The sequence below is a fragment of the Mustelus asterias genome, unplaced genomic scaffold, assembly GCF_964213995.1.
Source record: "Mustelus asterias unplaced genomic scaffold, sMusAst1.hap1.1 HAP1_SCAFFOLD_87, whole genome shotgun sequence".
NCBI classification, from domain to species: domain Eukaryota; kingdom Metazoa; phylum Chordata; class Chondrichthyes; order Carcharhiniformes; family Triakidae; genus Mustelus; species Mustelus asterias.
Genome location: NW_027590140.1, coordinates 1119331 through 1140956, shown reverse-complemented (window position 1 = coordinate 1140956; position 21626 = coordinate 1119331). Strand labels below are relative to the sequence as shown.

Genomic DNA, 21626 nt, shown 5'->3' with positions numbered 1-21626 from the left:
ACCTGTGGGAAAAGATATTGACTCTCTAGCTGATCTATGCCCCTCATTATTTTATAGACCTCGATAAGATCACCCCTCGGCCTTTTATCCTCCAGGGAAAAAAGTCTCAGTCTATCCAACCTCGCCTTATAACTCAAACCATCAAGTCTCGATAGCATCCTAGTAAATCACTTCTGCACTCTTTCTAGTTTAATAATATCCTTTCTATAATAGATTGACCAGAACCGTACACAGTATTTCAAGTGTGGCCTTACCAATGTCTTGTACAACTTCAACAAGACGTCCCAACTCCTGTATTCAATGTTCTGACCAATGAAACCAAGCATGTTGAATACCTTCTTCACCACTCTTTCTATCTCCACTTTCAAGGAGCTATGAATATGTACCCCTAGATCCCTTTGTTCTGTAACTCTCCCCAACGCCCTAGCCTTAACTGAATAAGTCCTGCCCTGGTTCAATCTACCAAAATGCATCACCTCGCATTTATCTAAATTAAACTCCATTTTTTGATTCATTGTAAAGTTTGTAATTGGAACAAGCTGAGACACCTGATGGGGAAAAAAACACACATTTGTCTCCATAGATTTGGGGATTTGGAATGCTAACTCTTCAACGTACTTGGCTAGCTCAGTCGGGAGCGCGTGAGACTTTTGATCTCAGCGTCGTGGGTTCGAGCCCCACGTTGGGCGCAGCTGTTTTTAAACTTTGCCCCATTCCTGGGTGAACTCCAATGCTTCCAATCCTCTGGAGGTGTCACCGCTCAAACTGAGTCCTTCTCCATCCCGCTTTTTTTAAGCTCAAAGTTAATGTTTTATGACTGAAAACTGCCTCCTCTTCACTGGAAGGCGAGGAGTTTCGTGCTTAATTCAGCGAGAAGTTTTCTTCTCATTTAGCCTGAGATAAGAATGCAGATCTGGGAGATTGCGTCAGTGTAAACATTAATCATCCCCATTGACATTCAATCACTCCAGCCTTACATTCTATCACAGGAACGTTTATTCTTTCCTCCTCTCCCTCTCTATTTTCATTGACTTTGTATTTGTTCGTAAATGATTAAATCACTAAATTCTTCCAGTTTGGAGAAAAGGTCAGCGACCTGAAACAATCATTCCGTTTCCCTCTCCATAGTCGCTGATTGACCAGTTGAGTATTTCGAACATTTTCTGTTATGAGGTGAGAGTTGCAGCAACTGCAGCATGTTGTTTTTGGTTCACAGGAGATCAGTTTTCTCTGACTGAATCTTACCTGTTTGAGTAGTTAAAGGACTGAAGTCTTAAATAATAAGACACCAGGGTACGTCACCCTGTTTGACATGAAATGAAACAAAATGAGAGTAAATCATTGCATAAAATATTGCTAATGCAATATATATATTTCATTCTCAAGGCCAACATTTGTTGACCATCTTTATTTCCCCTTCAACTGATTATTTTGCTGGGGCATTTCATACCATATTTAACAATCATAGAGTCATAGTATTATAGAGCATTACAACATGGAAACAGGCTCTTCGGCCCAACATGTCCATGCCGTCCTTTTTTAACAATAAGCTAGTCCCAATTGCCCACGTTTGGCCCATATCCCCCAATAGCCATCTTATCTATGTAACTGACAAAATTGTACCCTCCTCTACTCCTACCTCTGGCAGCTTCTTCCAGACACTCACCATCCTCTGTGCGAAATAAATGCCCCTCTGGACCTCTTTGTATCTCTCCCCTCTCACTTTAAAACTATGCCCTTTAGTTTTAGACTCGGCTACCTTTGAACAATTATATTGACTATCGAGCTGATCTGTGCCCTTCATTATTTTATAGACCTCGAGAAGATCACCGCTAAACCTCCTACGCTCCAGAGAAAAAAGTCAATTTATATCCAGCCCCTCCTTGTAACTCAAACCATCAAGTCCTGGTAGCATCCTCGCAAATCTTTTCTGCACTGTTTCGAGTTTTAAAAAATCCATTCTATAGTAGGATGACAGGAACTGTACTCAGCATTCCAAGTGTGCCCTTACTTGTCTTGTACAACTTCAAGAAGATGTCTCAACTCCTGCATTCAATGTTCCAACCAATGAAACCGAGCGTGCCGAATACCCACTTCACCACTCTGTCCACCTGTGGCTCAACTTTCAGTGAGATGTACCCCTAGATCTCTCTGCTCTGTAGCTCTCCCCAACGCCCTACCATTAACTGATTAAGTCCTGCCCTGGTTCGATCTACGAAAATGCATCACCTCGCATTTATCTGAAGTAAACTCCATCTACCATTCGTCAGGCCACTGGCACAATTGATCAATATCCCGTTGCAATCCAAGATAACCTTCTTTTCTGCCCACTATGTCACCTATCATCTGCAATCTTATAAACTGTGCCTCCTAAATTCTCAACCAAATCATTAATATAAATTACAAATAACAGTGGACCCAACACCGATCCGTGAGACACACCACTGGTCACAGGCCTTCAGCTTGAGAAAACAACCGTCTACAACCACCCTCTATGTTCTGTCGTCAGGCCAATTTTCTATCTAATTGGCTACCTCACTCTGGATACCGTGAGAATGAGTCTTATGCAACAACCTACCGTGTGATACCTTGTCAAAGGCCTTGCTAAAGTCCATGTAGTCAACATCAATTGCACCTCCCTCATGTACCTTATTAGTTACCCCTTCAAATATCTCCATCAAATTTGTGAGAAATGTTTTTTCCACTCACAATGCCGTGCTGAGTCTCCCTAATCAGTCCTTGCCTCTCTAAATGCCTGTAGATCCTGTCTCTCAGAATGCCTTCGAACAACTAACCGACCATAGATATGAGGCTCACCAGCCTGTAGTTCCCAGGCTTTGCCTTGCAGCCCATTTTAAACAAATGCACAACATTTGCCATCCTCCAATCTTCAAGCACCATATCTGTAGCTGTCCATTATTCAAATATCTCTGCTAGGGGACAGTCAATTTCCTCCTTAGCCTCCTACAATGTCATGTAATACACTTCATCAGATCGCTGGGGTGTATCTAGCTTGATGCACTTTCAGACATCCAGCACCTCCTTCTCTGTTACACGCCTCAATGCATCACTATTCATTTCCCTAAGTTCCCGAACATTGTTTGCCTTTTCCAACACTAAATACTCATAAGTAATATTCATTTGGCATCTCACCCATTCTTGTGGATCCGCACTTAAATGACCTTGTTGATTCTTAAGAGGCGCTACTCTCTCCCCTGGTCACTCTTTTACCCTTTATATATTTGTAGAAACTCTTTGGATTCTCCTCTGCCTTATTTGCTTGTCCTCTTTTTGCTCTCCTATTTCCTCTGATCTCTATTGTTGCAACCTTTATATTCTTCAAGGATCCACTTGATCCCAGCTGCATATGCATGTCATTTACCTCCTTCTTATTCTTGACCAGGGCCTCAATATCCCCAGTCATCCAGTGTTTCCTCCTTCTATCAGCCTTGCCCTTCACTCTAAGAGGAATGTGCTTGCCTTGAAACCTGGTTGATAGACTTTGGAAAGCCTCCCATTTACCGGATGCCCCTTTGCCTGCCAACAAACTCCTGCAATTAACTTTTGAAAGTTCCTGTCTGATACCATCAATATTGGCCTTGCCCCAATTTAGTATTTCAACTTTTGGGCCAGACCTATCGTTCACCATAGCTGTCTTATAACTAATGCAATTATGGTTACTCATCCCAAAGTGATCCCTCGCTCTACTTCTGTCACCTGCTCTTCCTTATTTCCCAAGAGGAGGGCAAGTTTCACCCCCTCTCCATTCGGAACATTCACATACTGAATGAGAAGTTCCTCCCGAACACACTCGACATGGATACAGGGATAGAAGGCACGATAGCCAAATTTGCAGATGACTCAAAATAGGCGGGATAGTAAGTTGCAAGGAGGAAATAAGAACCTTACAAATAAATATAGATAGGTTGGGAGAGTGGACGAAAATGTGGCATATGGAATTTAACTTGGATAAATGTGAGGTCCTGCATTTTGGTCGGAAAAATGGGAAGACGACTTACTATCTAAATGGGGAGAGACTTTGGGGTACTCCGGTGCAAAGGGATCTGGGTGCCCTCGTTCATGAGTCACAGGAATCTACCATGCAGGTACAACAGATAAAGGAAGGGAAAGGAATGTTGGCAGTTCTAGTTAAAGGAATAGAATATAAAGGCAAGGAAGGTTTGCTGGAACTATACAAGGTATTGGTGAGACCGCGCCTGAAGTATTGTGCGTAGTTCTGTTCTGCTTATTTGAGGAAAGATGTAGTGGCATTGGAAGCAGTTCAGAGGAGAATCACAAGATTGATTCCAGAGATGAAGGGTTTGTCGTATGAAGAGAGATTGAACAGTTTAGGTCTATACTCTCTATAATTGAGACGAATGAGGGGAGAACAAATTGAGGTATGCAAGATGATAAAAGGCATGGATAAAGTAGACGTGGAGCGAATGCTTCCTCTGGTGGGGCATTCCTAAGACGGGAAGTCATGGACTTAGGATAAGGGGTAGCAAATTTATAACAGAGTTGAGCAGGAACTACTTCTCCCAAAACGGTTTTGACTCTGTGGAATTCGCTGCTCCAAAGTGCGGTGGAAACTGGGACAGTGAGTAAATTTAAGGAGAGGTTAGACGGATTTTTATTTGGTAACGGGTTGAAGGATTATGGGGAGAAGGCAGGAAAATGCGGATTAAGAGCATATCATCCATGATCGAATGGCGGAACGAACCCGATGGGCCGAATGGCCTAATTCTGCTCCGCTATGTTATGAAAGCTTATGGCAGAGAGCAGACGGTGATGGTCGAGGGCAGGTTTTCAGGCTGGAAGACTATGTCTTCTCAGGGCCTGAAGGAATCTGTGGTTTACGTGAGTGATTTGGATTTGAATGTTCGAGGCTTGAGCAGTAAGTTCGCGGATGATACAAACATTGGCGAGGTGGTAGATAGGACGGAGGATAGCCTTGGTTCACAGGAGGATATAGACGAGCTGGTCAGATGGGCTGATCCGTTGCAAATGGAATTCGAGCCGGATCAGTGTGAGGTCATGTGGTCGGGCAGGACAAACAAGGCAAGGGAATACCTGATAAATGCAGGACCCTGGGAATCTCAGAGGGGCATTAGTGCGCATGTACAGCGGTCCCTGAATGTCGCACGACAGGTATATAAAGCGGGTAATTGAATGAAAGAGGTCAAACTATTTGTGTGTCCTCATTTGGAGCGAGTGGTCCTGTGCCTGGGTCTGTGGTGCAATGGTGAACACTCTGGACTCTGAATCCAGTGAACCGAACTACAATATCGGTGCAACCTTGCCTTCTTTTACTAAAGTCGGTAATGATTTTGCTGAAGGGACATTTATTTAAAATTCTCAGAAAGTGGAAATCTAAACACTGAGGAAATTTCAGCAAATTCCATCGCAATCACATAGCAGACGATGCAACGAATGACGCCCCTGTCGTCATTGCATCAGACCCAGAGGACGGTTGTTCAAGACTAAAAAGCGCTGAGAGGCAGGGAAGCCACTGCGGACAGGGGGTCCACCTACGGGTACCATTCCCTCACTCACCTGTTCCAATTTACACAAGAGTTCGGATGGCGAGTGTCCAAAGTGTGAACCGTTACACCATGGAACCGACAGCACTCTGATGTAAGACACTCTGATCTCCCAAAACGCACGTACGCACACACACACACACACACACACACACACACAGAAATTCACACACTTGATCTGTAATTGCCGGACTCCTGTCCAATTGTTGTTGTTCTGTGACACCAACTGCCCCTTACTTTCAACAGAGGAGTTAAAGGATAGCGAAAAGCTGAAAAAAACACTGATGGTGCAGGCATCTATCGCCAGAGGCTCAGCAATGTGCGTTGTAATAGCAGCTGAACCGGCTGACAAAATTGTCGTCTGCAGTCCTGCTTTGTGAGAAATGTAACGAAATGTCCATCAACGAATCAATCCTCAGCAATGCCAAAGGAAAGCAAGGATCAGTCTGGTTCAGAGTGCTCACCATTGGACCAAAGAACCTCGAACATTGCAGCCGGCTGCAAATTGTCGCTGAAAGCATTTGGTTTACCTGCAGTTGCTACCACATTGAATGAAAGGGGTCACGTGCTTTGAGTGAACATTTGCAGCTGGCTTCTGTATTGTAATGGCCAGAACTCTGGACTCTGAATCCAGCGATCCAAGTTTAGATCTCTGTGGGATCTTGCTTTTCTTTGCTAAAGACGCTGCTTCTTTTTGCTGAAGGGCATTTTAATCAAAATCTTCAGAACGTGGTACACTGAGAAAATTTCACCAAATTCCACCATAATCACATTGAAGACGATGCAGCGAATGACTCTCCTGGCGTCATTGCATCAGCCTGAGAGGACAATTGGTCAAGAATACCGAGGGTTCAGTGGCAGAAACGTAGAAAGCGGTGCAGTGCAGAAGGTAGCCATTCAGCCCATCGAGTCTGCACCAACAACAATCCCAGGCAGGCCGTTTCCGCGTATCTCCACATATTTGCCCTGTCAGCACCCTACCACTATGGGCAAAGCAATGCGGTCAAGCAACCTAACCCGCACATCTTTGCATTGTGCGCTGGGCGCTCTGTTTCCTTCCACACACGCAAACACTGGGAGAATGCGCAAACTCCAAACAGACAGTGACCAGAATTGAATTCTGGACCAATGCACTGTCAGCCAGCAGTACTAACCAATGTGCCACAGTGCCAGAAAAGCCACAGAGGGCAGAGAGTCGTCCTACTGCTGTCATCCACTGAGTTATCTTTCCCAATTTAAACAAGTATTAGGACGATGAGAATAGTGGCTCGTGAGGATTGAAGGACCGTATTGGTTAGGTTTTTGTGGTCGCCTTTTCTTTGTTTTCTGGCACTTTACTTTCGTCCCACGTCCAACCCTTGATGCCGCCTGTGATGCATTATTAAAGAGGAGATAGCAGGGCATCTGGATAGAAATGGCTCGATCAATCAGACGCAGCATGGATTCATGAGGGGAAAGTCGTGCTTGATGAACATGTTGGATTTTTATGAAGATGTGACGAGGGCGGTTGATGGAGGAGAACCGGTGGATGCGGTGTTTTTGGATTTCCAAAAGGCGTTTGATAAGGTGCCCCATAAAAGGCTGCTGAAGAAGATTAGGGCACACGGAGTTGGGGGTAGTGTGTTAAAGTGGATTGGGGACTGGCTATCCGACAGGAAGCAAAGAGTCGGAATAAATGGGTGTTTTTCCGGTTGGAGGAAGGTAACTAGTGGCGTGCCGCAGGGATCGGTACTCGGGCCGCAACTGTTTACCATTTATATAGATGATCTGGAGGAGGGGACGGAGTGTAGGGTAACGAAGTTTGCAGACGACACAAAGATAAACGGAAAAGTGAATCGTGTGGAGGACGGAGAAGATCTGCAGAGAGATTTGGACAGGCTGAGTGAGTGGGCGAGGATATGGCAAATGGAGTATAACGTTGATAAATGCGATGTTATACACTTTGGAGGAAATAATAACAAATGGGATTACTATCTCAATGGAAACAAATTAAAACATGCTACCGTGCAAAGGGACCTGGGGGTCCTTGTGCATGAGACGCAAAAGCGTCTCATGCACAAAACATTAGCAGGTACAACAGGTGATCAAGAAGGCAAATAGGATGTTGGCCTATATCGCGAGGGGGAGAGAATATAAAAGCAGGGATGTCTTGATGCACCTGTACAGGGCATTGGTGAGGCCGCAGCTGGAATACTGTGTGCAGTATTGGTCCCCTTATATGAGGAAGGATATATTGGCATTGGAGGGAGTGCAGAGAAGGTTCACCAGGTTGATACCGGAGATGAGGGGTTTGGATTATGAGGAGAGGCTGAGGAGATTAGGTTTGTACTCGTTGGAGTTTAGAAGGATGAGGGGGGATCTTATGGAGACTTATAAGATAATGCGGGGGCTGGATAGGGTGGAGGCGGAGAGATTCTTTCCACTTAGTAAGGAAGTTAAAACTAGAGGACACAGCCTCAAAATAAAGGGGGGTCGGTTTAAGACAGAGTTGAGGAGGAACTTCTTCTCCCAGAGGGTGGTGAATCTCTGGAATTCTCTGCCCACTGAGGTGGTGGAGGCTACCTCGCTGAATATGTTTAAAGCGCGGATGGATGGATTCCTGAGCGGTAAAGGAATTAAGGGTTATGGGGATCAGGCGGGGAAGTGGTACTGATCCACGTCAGATCAGCCATGATCTTATTGAATGGCGGGGCAGGCTCGAGGGGCTAGATGGCCTACTCCTGCTCCTATTTCTTATGTTCTTATGTTCTTATGCATTGCCCTTATATCTCGGCCTGTTGTCTTCTTGTCTCCTGGGCCTTTTCTTTCATATATATATATATATAAATATGATTACTCTTGTTAGATTTTTTCTTGTGCGGGATGGTGAATGGCGACGCAGTCCAGCTATTCAAAATAACGCAGTCAAATGCAATGACAATCTCGTGTGAGTGGAATAACGGTGCGGTTGTGGGGTCGGGGGAGAAAGCAAAACAGAGTGATGGTCGAGTTCTGCCGTATTTTAGGTTGCTGGGGGGGGGTGGCTGCTGAGGTGGTGTGTGTTGGGAGAGGGGGCGGTTAGGTTGGGTGTTTATGTGTTTCTGTGGATTTGGTTGGATGTTAAGGTAGTGTGTGTGCTGGAGAGTTTTTTGTGGGTTTCCTGGCTGGAGAGATTTTGTGTCTGTTGCTGAGTCAGACTCTGTTGTTTTTCCGGGTGGGGGGTTGGTGGTAGGTGGGGTGGGCTACTGGGGAGAGGTCAGGAGGTGGGGGGACAATTCCTGGAGCTTTTCTGATCGAGATATTGATGGTTCTATTGTGGTTTGAAGGGTGGTTTCTTTTCCTCCCATGTCCTGGCACTTTTGCTGTGTGTCTGTTAGGGTGCGCGGGGTGAGAGGGCTCCCAGACCAGTTGGGATGGTGTGAACTTTTATTTTTTAGTGTTTTATGTTGTGGTGGGCAGGATGGTGTTGTGTGGATTTGGGTAGTATGTGTCGGCTTAGTGTCGGGGCATTGATTGGTGGAGCGAGGGGGTTTCGGGACATCCTCGTTTATTCGGATGGTTTATAGCTTTGACATGAGGCAATAACTTTTGGCAGTACAAAAATGACTTCATGGACCATTAATTTATTTCTTAATTAGTGTCCCAATAGGCTTACATGAACGATGCAATTACGTTACTGTGAAAGGGTACACTGAGGGAGAATTTAGCACGTACAATCCACATGGCATACACACCTTTGGAGTGTGGGAGGAAACCGGTGCACCTGGAGGAAACTCACGCAGACACGGGGAGAATGTGCGTACTCCGCATAATGGTCCAAGTCAAGAACTTAGCCCGGTCTCAGACGCTGTGAGGCAGCGGTGCTTACCACGGTGCAACCGTCCCGGCCCGTAAATTAATGATTTCACATGTATTGTATCATTTTAAAGTGATCCAGTGGGTTAGTTGTTGCCCTTCTTAGGAGAGTTTCTTTTTTCAGTTATAGTAAGTTACTCTGTGACCCGGGTTCGTTTCATTGTTCAAGGTGCTTCAGGGAATATAGACATTCGCATGTTCTTTTGATGGTTTTGGGTATGTGTAGTGTTATTGGGGGGAGTGGGGGGAGTGGGAGGGGTGCTTCGTATCATCTGGGTTGTGTTGGGTTCTGGGGGATGCAATGGATCTTTTTGTGTGCATTGGTTAGGAAGATATTCGTCTCTGTCTACGAGGCTGTTTGCTTCTTAAGTGGTGGGATATTTTATTTGTTTTGTTTTGGATTCTTTCCGTTCCCCTTTTTTGAAGTCAGTATTTTTGTTTTACTTTAATTGGCTTTAGGTCACCGAGGGTTGGGTTAATGTTAGGGTTAGGGTTAGTTAGTTAGTTAGGGTTAGTTTTAGTTTTAAGGTTAGGATTAGGGTTAGGCTTAGGTTTCCAATGTGCAAACTCCACCCGAGGCCTGAATTGGACCCGGGTCCCTGGCGCAGTGAAGCAACAGTGCTAACCACTGTGCCATCTTGCCTTTGTTGCAATAATCTCTTTGTTCTCTTAAATTTAACTAATGCGAAAGATCAAGCAACCTAATTATCTCCCTAAAGCCTGACATCGGGTGTTAATATGACAATTTTTCAATGTAGTGCAGACCGCGATCAGCGCTTCTGAAAGACATGCATGGAATACCAAAAGGTCTGTGTTTGCCATTTATAATCCAGTCAAAGCAGCTATCGGAGTTTCAGGTAAAATATCTCAGTTACTTAGTTGCTGCCGAAAAATATTATTTGGTTGCATTAATTCCCCCACTTTATCACGACCTTATCTCTACAGCACCAAGTTCCTCCTCTGATTGAAAGGGATATATGTTTCCACGTCAAAGTTCTTTTTTCTGCCCTTTAACTTATTCCTCGAAAGTGTCCCGTTTCTGCTTCAGCAGACAATTCCTCATTTGACATTATAATTTATTATTTTCCCTGACATAATGTTTCGATGTCCATTCAATAAATTCTACAAATTTAACGGTATAAATTTACGTCTTTCCCACCGTAGTTGCTTCACATTAAGTACATGATTTCACCGTGTTAACCTTATACAGCCGTGCTGTGACAGGTACCATTTCATCAGTTGGTAATATAACCTGTCTCATTCACCACTAACATCTGGCAGTGGAAGTTTTATTGTGTTATTCATTCTGATTGATTTACCGTTCTGTTATAATGGTTCAAAACAATTCAATTTTGATATTTATAAAGTTGTGTGTTATTATGATCGTTGTGTTGGCGTTGACAATATTCCTTTGGGCGAATTCTCAAACTGAGCAGTAGAGGGGCACTGTGGCTGGCGCTGCTGCCTCATAGCACAAGGAACAGGGGTTCAATTCCAGATTTGCGTTGTTGTCTGTGTGGAGTTTGCACATTCTTCATGTGTGTGCGTGGGTTTCCTCCAGGTGCCCAGAATTCAAAACTGTGCAAGTTATGTAGATTTGCCGCGTAGGGAAACACCTTAATGCCCAAGGATGTGTAGGTTAGTTGGATTAGCAATGATAAATGCGCGGGATTACAGGGACTGGGCGACAGAAGGGCTTAGGTGGGATGTTCTGACCGAACGTAAATAAAGACTCCATTGGTTGGATGGCCTCTTTCTAAACTGTCGGGATTCTAATCCATGGTTTTATGCGATCACAGTACAAATTGAGTCCTTGTGTGTTATCTGGACAGTTGATGATGCTGAATTATTAAACTGCTGTCACAGTAATAACGCGAATCTATTGAGCTGCTGAAGTTGAAATTAGTGAAACAATCCCACAGATGATGTTTCAGTTGAAATAACTGAACCATCGAAAAACACCACAATTAATATACTAAATGCAGCCAAGAGATTTATTGGGCACGGATATGTAGAGAGCTTATATAATGCGAACAGTTATCCTTTGATGAATGTTTGTTATTTATCCCCAACTCACAACAACCTGTGTCTGCTTCCAGTCCGAAACACTCATTGGCTCAGCCCGGGAATCCTATTTCACATTTACTGCTGCTGACTGCTGGATTCCATTCTGTCCCAGAACTCAGCATCGTTTCAAATTGTTCTGTTCTCTGTAATGTGTCAAGCAACATAACTGGTCAAATCTCTCGTATTTAGAGTATTGTTTTATACATCACCCGATATTTCAGATTATTATCAGGGATACAATTCAGTCTTGGCGCTGCTTCCTAAATCTCCTGCAAGTTCGGGCAACTGCAAATAATTGTCCTTTTATTTGCCTTTGTTTGAGGATTTATTCGAGAAAATTCACTACAAACGTTTCCAAAGGTAAATAATTTTGCCGTCATTCATGGAGCCATATGTAATACCCATTGAAATATAATCCGTGACCATATTAACTTCCGCACTTATTATTGGCCATTTTCCAATTTATATTCACCATTTTTTAAAATTACTTGTTTACATGTCATTGTATTGTGCATTTAATTATTCAGCGCTGGTTTTGATGTGCTTTCCATTTCGCATTATTCCTCTGTCAGTTCTCATTAAAATACAGTCACTTTCGTTAATTTTCCTTATTGTTAATTTAAAAAAATATTATTATTAAGCAGAAATAATTGTCCCTGAGATCAGGTATAGATTTTGCATATATCACACAGAATGAAATATCATGAATTGTTTCGTTGCTATGAACTTTCCACTTCTCATGCTTTCTCATGCACAAATTCTCACAATCTCTTTCCCTCCATTACAGCTAACACAGCAGTGAATATGATCCTCGTTAGAAGAAGTTGTGGTCTCTCCAGATGTATCACGTATTACCTGATGTCCATGGCGGTGGCGGATCTCCTGCTCATAATATCTGCTGTCATATTGAACCGGATTGCTGGAATGGTTTTTTCCATCCAGTTTCTTGTCTGTCACACCAGGTTGCAGTTTCCGTACAGCCCTAAATTCTTCCGCCATGGTCAGATCTGTCTGGTTAACCGTCGTTTCCACGTTTGATAGATTTGTGCTTATTTGTTGCCAGAAGCTCAAAGTTAAATATTGTAATGAAAATGTGGCGATGTGGGTCATTGGAATCGTGTCCATACTGACATGTGTAAAAAATGTCTTTGTGTACTTTATTTATGAACCCATGTATATAATTAGCAATGTACCCTGGCTCTGCAACTTAATGTTAATATTTTAAACATCCCCTTTCTGGGCTGCTTATGACTGGATGCTTTGCATTTTAACCCCTATCCTTCCATTCATTTTGATTTTGCTGCTGAATGCTCTTACGGTAAGACACATTCTAGTCGCCAATAGAGCCCGCAGGAAACTCTGGGCCAAAGCAATGGAAAGAATCTGAGTGACCCTGAGGTGGACACGCGGAAAAAGTCCATTGTTTTACTCTTCACCATTTCGGGAAATTTCATCCCGTTATACTTGTTATCTTTTATTACTATCATCTATGCCCGAATTGTGAAAGTTACTTATTTCACACGTTCTGGTTTCAATGAAACATTTAACCTTGAGGAAAATGGATACATGCTTCTGTTTTTGTGTTCCTGCATTAAACCATTGATTCATGCTCGGACCCAGAATAAAATCAGAGCCGAGTTAAATAATTTGGTGAAATATCCACTAAAGCTATTTGTTATTTTTTTTTTAATTTTGCGCATAGGATGAACTAATGTGAATGTCATTTATTCTCAGTCAATGAAAGGTTTCTTTCCATCCGTTCATTCCTCCGTCCGTCCTTCTCTCTCTCCCCATCCATCCATCCGTCCATCCGTCCGTTGGTTCGTCCATCCGTCCATCCGTCCGTCCTTCCGTCCTTCCATCCACCCGTCCATCCGTCCATTCGTCCGTCCGTCCGTCCATCCATCTATTCAATTCTTTCTCTCTCGCTTCTCTCTCTCTCTCTCTACCTCTCTATCTATCTATTTGTCTGTCACATTTCACCATTATCGAGTGAGAGTGTACAACGTTTTAAGAGGAGAGATAGCCTTTAAAAGCAATGCATGTTTTGGGTAGTGGTGTGGCGTGCTTCTGAGTGTGGAACATTTCTGGTGAATTAAGACTTCCTGTTCTGTGCCTGCGAGGGAAGAATCACTTTAGCCAGAGTGTACTACAGTAATGGATGTTTTAACACCTTAATCCAATTTCGGAGTAGGTTCTGGTAGATTTGTGCTCTAATGAACCACTGGAGGGTTCAGACCGGGAGTGGGTTATTCAAGTGCCCTATGTGCCAGAAGGAATTCACCAAATTCTTCATCTTTCTCAGGAACCATGGTGTTCACACAGACGAGAGGGTAGCTGCCCATTCGTTTGTCATCATTTTGATCGGAAAAAATACCTCCTTTCACATTGGTGTTCAATCCTTCATGGGCACCATGTGTCCAAGTATGCCCTGCACACACTAAAGAGGACAAATCCAACCCGGTCAATTATGGGCCCATTAGACTACTCTCAAACATCATTGCAGTCATGGAAGTTCTCTTCAACAGCACTCCCAAAGTGTAATTGCTCAGCAATAGCCAGCTCAGCGACTGCCAGTTTGGATTCAGCCAGCACTCAGCTCGTTCTGGCCTTGGTTCAAAGATGGACAATTAGCTGAAATTCAGAATTGAGGTGCAAGTGTCTTCATAACCAGGCAGCATTTGATCGAGTGTGGAATCAAGAAGTGCTCTCAAAACTGGAGTCAATGGGAATCAGGGGAAAACTCTACGCTCGTTTGGGCCCCACTTAGCACAAAGTAAGATGATTTTTGTGATTGAAGGTCAATCTTCCCAATTCAAGGAGATCACAGAATCAGTGTACTGTATCGAGAGAAGGAGAGTATTGGGCCCATCGTGTTTGCACCAGCTCCCCAAACCGGTTCATAACTTATTGCCATTCCCCTGCCCTTTTTCTCGCACCACTGCACACTGTTTCAAATAATCATGCAATGACATCTTGAATGCTTCGATTGAAACTGCCTCCACCACACTTTCAGGCCCTGCATTCCAGACCAAAAACATCTATGTGTGTGAAAAATAACTCAAATCTGATTTCCTTATTTTGCAAATCATTTTAATCTGTGCCCTCTCGTTCTTGATAGTTTTACGCATGGGACCAGTATCTCCTTATCTGCTCTGCCCAGGCCCCTAATGATTTTGCATGTCTCCGTTAACTACTAAAGTACTAATTTAAAAAAGCTTCTAAAAGTCCTTAGGATTTTCCTTTTTACCTATCAGTATCATTTCATGACACATTTTCGCTCCTCATTTAAGTTTTGTCTTGCACATTCTCTTCTCCTTCAGGCCTTCTCTTATTTTGTACTCTCGATGTCTACCACAAGTCTCCCTTTTACTCGTAATTCAGTGGTATATTCCTCCATATGCAGGATTCACTTGATTAAAATGTCCCATCGCTTTACTCTTTTGGAACTTGTTCGTCCTGCAATCTCCATGTTTCCATTTTGAACCCTGTTCCGCTGCCGATTTCCATAGACTTGCCTGTTCCGAGTCTATTCTGGCCAACCCGTCTCTGATCTGTTTGAAATCACTTTGATTTTCAGTCAACACCTGTCCTTTCCCAAAACAATCTTGAATATATCTGAGTTATGATCGCTGTCTGCCAAATGCACCCCCACTAATATTTCAGTCACATGCCTGGGGTCCTTCCCTGAAACTAATTACAGGACGTTCCGGCTTGATGCTTCCCTGGGACGCATTTTGAGGAAGGTTCTGCTGCCTCTAAAACTTTAACGCCAAAACTCTCCCCGTTAACGTTGGGGAAGCTGAAATCCCCCACTATTCCTACCCTATTTCTTTTACAGTTCTCGGACATTTGCCTACAAATCTGCGTTTGTACTTTTCTCAGACTGATAGAATCATAGAAGGACGTGGAGACGTTAGAGAGAGTGCAGAGAAGGTTTACCAGGATGTTGCCTGGTATGGAGGGTCTGAGCGATGAACAGAGATTGGGTAATCGAGGGTTGTTCTCCCTGGAAAGACGGAGAATGAGGGGAGATCTAATAGAGGTGTACAAGATTATGAAGGGGATAGATAGGGTGAACGGTGGGAAGCTTTTTCCCAGATCAGAAGTGACGATCACGAGGGGTCATGGGCTCAAGCTGAGAGGGGCGAAGTATAACTCAGATATTAGAGGGATGTTTTTTACACAGAGGGTGGTGGGGGCCTGGAATGCACTGCCAATTAGGGTGGTGGAGGCAGACGCGCTGACATCGTTTAAGACTTACTTGGATAGTCACATGAGCAGCCTGGGAATGGAGGGATACAAACGATTCGTCTAGTTGGACCAAGGAGCGGCACAGGGTTGGAGGGCTGAAGGGCCTGTTTCCTGTGCTGTACTGTTTTTTGTTCTTTGTTCTTTGTTCATTTCGACGCGCTTCCTGCCAGATCAATTGTGGAAAGTTTGCACTGTAGTCAAGACAAATAATTCTGAAAGGGATTGGTGCAAAATCATACATTGGATTCCCTGTTAAAAGTGCAGTGGAAGCTTTGTTCAAAACTCTCATTTGGAAAACCTTGTCTGGATATCGAAAAGCAAAGAGCTAAGGGAAGGCATTATGATGAGAAAATATTTTGAAGCGGGTTTTTTGGGAGAGAAGCTTGAAAGCTCTCAGGTGATAATCATTTGAGGATATTCAGAGGAGAAAAACTCAAGTTTCAACTTGCTCCCAGAGCGGAGACTATGTATTTGTCAACAGTAGATCTTTGTAATTCAAAGGGACTTTGTAGTAGCGAGAGCATTGTAGCTTGAGATGAACATTGCAATCCGTCTTGCCCATGAAATCTGTGTGCATTTGTAAACTAAGGCGGGGTGGGGGGGGCGGGGCGGGCGGGGGGGGGGATAAATTAATATTGTCCATCAATCCAACTTCTCACGATTAAGGTAGTTTCCTTGTTAAAACTAATTCCTTGTACTGTGATACTGCTCCTCCAAGTTTTATGGACAAAAAGAGTAAAACGTACGATATTTTGAGCAGTGGTTCCTTTCTGGGATCTGGCCATCCAATTATGGCATGAACTCGGATCATAACAGATCAAACAAAACAAACATTTTACCTTGCTTTCAGTTGCAAAAGATCGCACGTGTCAGCAACTTGTTGCCACCAAGACTGCTCACAAATCTTCACCTCGTTCCCTTCTCTGCGATGAGAATCTTTTTCTGGATTCTCAGTCCTTTTCATCGACCGTTTTAAATTCCCCAACTCACCCCGACAGCTTTCTTTTGAATAACTGCCTCAGTTTCATTACTTTGGGACCCTGCCTCAGTGCCCATCGATCATAGCTGATTGAACTGAGGGTGGTGGGGAAAAAACTCTGTGAAATGTAGCAAACATGATGAAGATTCAGACACTAAATACAGCCCGCAATCTGCTTAGATCACCAGTTGCTTCGATATCCTGCCCAGGACACCGAACAGACCTAGAATAGGATAGTAAAGAGAAAAAAATGTTTTTTAATCCCCCAAAGCATGCATTCTCTGTGAGAAAAAATGTGCTTGAGACAGCAACCACAAGTCGGCTCTAACCCATTGTAATAATTCCTTAGTAATATCGAATGATAACCCATCAATCCCTGCCCCCTTCCCGCTGTGAGGAAATGACATTGCACCATCTTAGCATTCGCCACGGGAATCTAAACAAATAAGTTACGATCGTTATCGTCATCTTCATCTCAGTTACGTTAAGATATATGTCAATTAATATTTTATTTTAAGGATAAATCAAGTTTTGATAGCATTGTGTAAATGTTACCAAATGCTAGCCACAGTGGCAGAGTTGTTAGCACTGCTGCCTCACAAAAGCAGGCACCGGGTTCGATTCCCGGCTGGTCGGTGTCTGTGTAGAGTTTCCGCATTCTCCTCCTGGCTCCGTGCGATTTCTTCAGATGCTCCGGTTTCCTCCCACAGTCCAAAGATGTGCTGATTACGTTGATTGGCCATGCTAAATTGACACTTAGTCTCAGGGAGTAAGCACGGTAAATAGGAGGAGTTATAGGATTAGGGATTGAGTGGGAATGTTGTTGGTGCATGCTTGATGGGCCGAATCGCTTTCTCCTTCGCTGTTGGGATTCTATGTTCAAACGGCCACTATTTGTTTTCACAGTGTCAGAGAATCATAGAGACTGCACTCGCTCAATTCGTTCTCTGAGTTTGGGCGTGCTTGTGGCGTTTGCTCGTCGCAATTGGTGAGGAGAATCGAGTTGGGGGAATGCTAATTATTCTTATCAACACAAAACGTTTTTGTCAGACCGCAATAGGGAGAGCGAGAATTCGGCGGAGTGCAAATTATCATCCGGTTCAGGAATTAGAGACCAATAAGGGAATGTAAAGCGTACTTTGTGCTTTGGAACACCAATCAGGGATAGTATGCTGAACACGCTCATGCGACTGTAGGTGGTGAGTGTGGTTTGTCTCAACTTAAAGGAAATACACAATAGCTGAGATTGCTCTCCACACAGCCAATAACGTAATACACTGTGCAAACAAAAACAGAGGAGAGGGGGCTTCATAAGCATGAAAAGGCAGTGATCAATCAACCATCACTTCTGAAACCGCTTAATTAGCAAAGAGCACCTTGTGTTTGAAAGGACGGGAGAAAGATGGGTTTGTACACTGGATCAATCATGGCACAATGGTATTGAAGGATTGGTAATACTCCTCTGTTAACTGAACAAGTACAGTCCGATGACAAGTGTATTTCCAACAACACACAAGTTTGAAACCAACAGGAAAAATAATCCATCCATATACATCAGCCATCAGTGCCTCCACCTTGGCCTCATGTGGCAGCAGTGTGCAGCATCTGCAATTTCCATTGCAACAACCTAAACGTCCCCATGGACAGCACCATTCAATTTTGTGCCTTCTGTATTTTCGAAGGACAAGAGTAACAGTTGCATGGGACCTTCATCGCCTGCAGGTTACTGTCCACATCATACAGCACCCTATATCAGAACAGTATTGCTCTTCATCTGTTATTGCTGGATGAACATCCTGTAATGTATTTCCTCGCACGAGTATGTGTGAAGCTATAACATGGTCTGCAAACATTCAGGAAAGCGGCTCACTGCCACTTTCAAAAATGGCAATTAGGGATAGACAATAAATTCTGTCCTGCTCAGCGAAACCCACCTCACGTAAAATAATATAAATTTCGGCACATATCTTGTTCAAAAATGATTATCTTGCACTAAGTGGAGCCTTCGATGTCTATTTCAACAGAGCAAGTTGTGTCTGTGCAGAATAATCAATTTTGAAATGTAAAAGTGCACGGAGCCGTTTCCCCATCAGAAATCCATGTTGGACCCCCTTCCCAAATTATTAGGTTTGCACGTGGTATTGACTTTCTGCTTTGCAGCAGACCAGATATCTGTTCTCCTGAATGCCTCCTGTAATCCTATGTTCTGAAAGTGTTTGTCGGTGTATTTTGTGACACTTGATAGAAGGCCTTTTGCAAATGTTGATTAAATGCATCTATATTACCATTTACTTTAATGCATGTTAAGGCCAGAAAATATCAATGAATTCGCTCAAAAAACGCTTTCCATTTCGAAATTCGCGTTGCTTATTAAAAACAACATATCTGTGTTTTCTAACTTGCCACATTTTCTCATTGGTGAATGATTTCGTTAGTTTCTCCCCTGAGAAAGATAAACTGATCCATAGACACTGGCTATCTTGCATGTGTTGTATTTTTGCATGGAGACATAACGTGTGCAAACAATATATTCTCTACACTACACTTGTTCAAGCCGAATTATTAAAAATATGCAGCACTGCCTCTTCTATCGCTTTGCTCGATGACTATAAAATACACAGGTGAAACCCGCCTGGATCAGATCTCTGATCACTTCAAGTTTCATTTCTAAATGTATTGCATTTGTGCTTTAAGTTATTTTACTTGATATTTTCCTTCTATCTTTTCATATCATGTCAACCTGGTTTGTTCCAATAACAAATGCTCACGCCACATACATGTTTCATATTCCTGCAGTTCTGCTGTTGCGTCTTGTGTTTTTATCTGACCAAAGTCTTACAGGCCAATCTCCATCAATAACTTCGGTATTTCAAAATACTTCTTGTTCATTTCATTACTCTTTTACTTCGGAATTCTCTTTATCCAGACTTGAACACTTGTTCCCGCTTCTCATTGTCACTTCGGCTGTGCATATATGTGTTAAGTTGCATTCAGTAGTAGCACTTTGTGCATTAAGTCATGTATGAATGTGTAGTAGTCGATTGTTTACAGCCAGTCATGCAACTGTCCGGTGCCCTTAATGGCCATGTGCTTCTAACAGCAACTATAGCGTTCAAGAACTGAAGCAGGACATGCAGTTAGATAGCATGGAAATCTGCAGTTAATTTGAATAGTCGATTGCCAAGGCAACAATGAAAATGAAATCAATAAATCACTAAACATCCGGAGGCAATGGAAACGAATTAAATGCATTAAATACCAAAGGTCATGCCTTATGGTGCAGAAATGGAGAGCTGCATATCTCAGTATACTGACACCACACTTAGACGAGTAAAGGTGATTTAATTAACATCAAGAATACATGCCAATGGCAGGAGGAATTATTATTTGCTTGCAACGTGTCTCAAAAATATCTATTTTTACAGAGAATAAAATAAATGCTCTATTAATGATCAGCAACTAGTTGTTCTGGGGGAAGATTAAGCAATTACAATTGTAGGTAAAACAAGAAAACCGGCCGAAGGAGACAGATCGCAAAATTGAAAGCATAAAAACGGAAGAGACAAAAACAACATGTGGAAATCAGACAGACGAGGGACAAATTATATTAGATGTAGAGAAGCGCACATCATGTCATGAAGTCAATAAATTTGAAAGAAGTCATAGGAAGCACAGAAAAGGTATTTTCCAGGAAAATGAGGCATCAATGGTTTCTGATTGACAATATAGCTCAACAGTGAATATGGATATCTGACGTTGGGATGCAGTCAAAGGTCAACATTGAAACGACAAAACTACATAATCATGCCACAGTATGAGTTACTTCAGCAATGGAACTGAAATTGATGTGTTCAGTCTGTACATTGCAGAAGATTGCAGCTGCTAACGGAAGACAGAAGAAAATACAGCACATAGTTAAGGGGATAGATTTGACTGGCATGTGAAGGATTATAATACAAATCGCATATGTTCTCCTGGCAGAAGGGAAGGTGCAACGATGATACAGTGTCCATTTTACAAAATCTAATTGGACCAGCTGAGGTAAACATCTGCACGTTTTCCCTAATAAGGGAGCTGGAGGACCTCAAAGTGGGAAATTCAAAAGTAATCTGGTGAAATCATTATTTAATTGAGCTCTCTATCCATTAAGAACAGGACCTGGCGACAGAGCGGAACTCTTTAAAATTGATGCTGATCATTCAAATTGAACATTTTCTTTCAGATACAGACTTTTGGGAAACAGTTTGTGTGTAATTGGACACATGAAATGTGATACGTCGAGCTGAGCTTGGGGGCGGGGGTGGCATTGGACTTTGGCCCAATGGTTCCAACATTCTCCACCACTGGAGTGTCCCTCGCTTAATTTATCAGCCTGTTTCTGAATGATTGGTTATCGGACAGGAGTCTACTGATACTCTGAGGATGTGATAAGACAAAGTGCTGGAGTGTACAGTCGATGGCGAATATAGTAATAGAACATAGAACATAGAACATAGAAAAGCTACAGCACAAACAGGCCCTTCGCCCACAAGTTGCGCCGAACATGTCCTTGCCTATTAGGCTTACCTATAACCCTCTTTCTTCCTAACTTCCATGAACTGATCTAAAAGTCTCTTAAAAGACCCTATCGCATCCGCCTTCACCACCACTACCGGCAGCCGATTCCACGCACCCACCACCCTCTGAGTGAAAAACTTACCCCTAACATCTCCTCTGTACCTACTCCCCAGCACCCTAAACCTGTGACCTCTTGTGGCAACCATTCCAGCCCTGGGTAAAAGACTCTGAGAATCCACTCTATCAATACCTCTCAACATCTTATACACTTCTATCAGGTCACCTCTCATTTTTGGCTTCTCCAAGGAGAAAATACATAGCTCTCTCAACCTATCCTCATAAGGCATGCCACCCAATCCAGGCAACATCCATGTAAATCTCCTCTGCACCCT

The 21626-nt window shown here is 43.2% G+C and overlaps 1 non-coding gene across 1 annotated transcript; it reads left to right on the top strand.

The window, feature by feature from the left end:
• The first annotated feature begins 616 nt into the window (after positions 1-616).
• Positions 617-689, top strand: trnak-uuu (transfer RNA lysine (anticodon UUU)). The gene has a single exon. It is a non-coding gene; the product is annotated as a tRNA-Lys (tRNA).
• Positions 690-21626: the final 20937 nt, after the last annotated feature.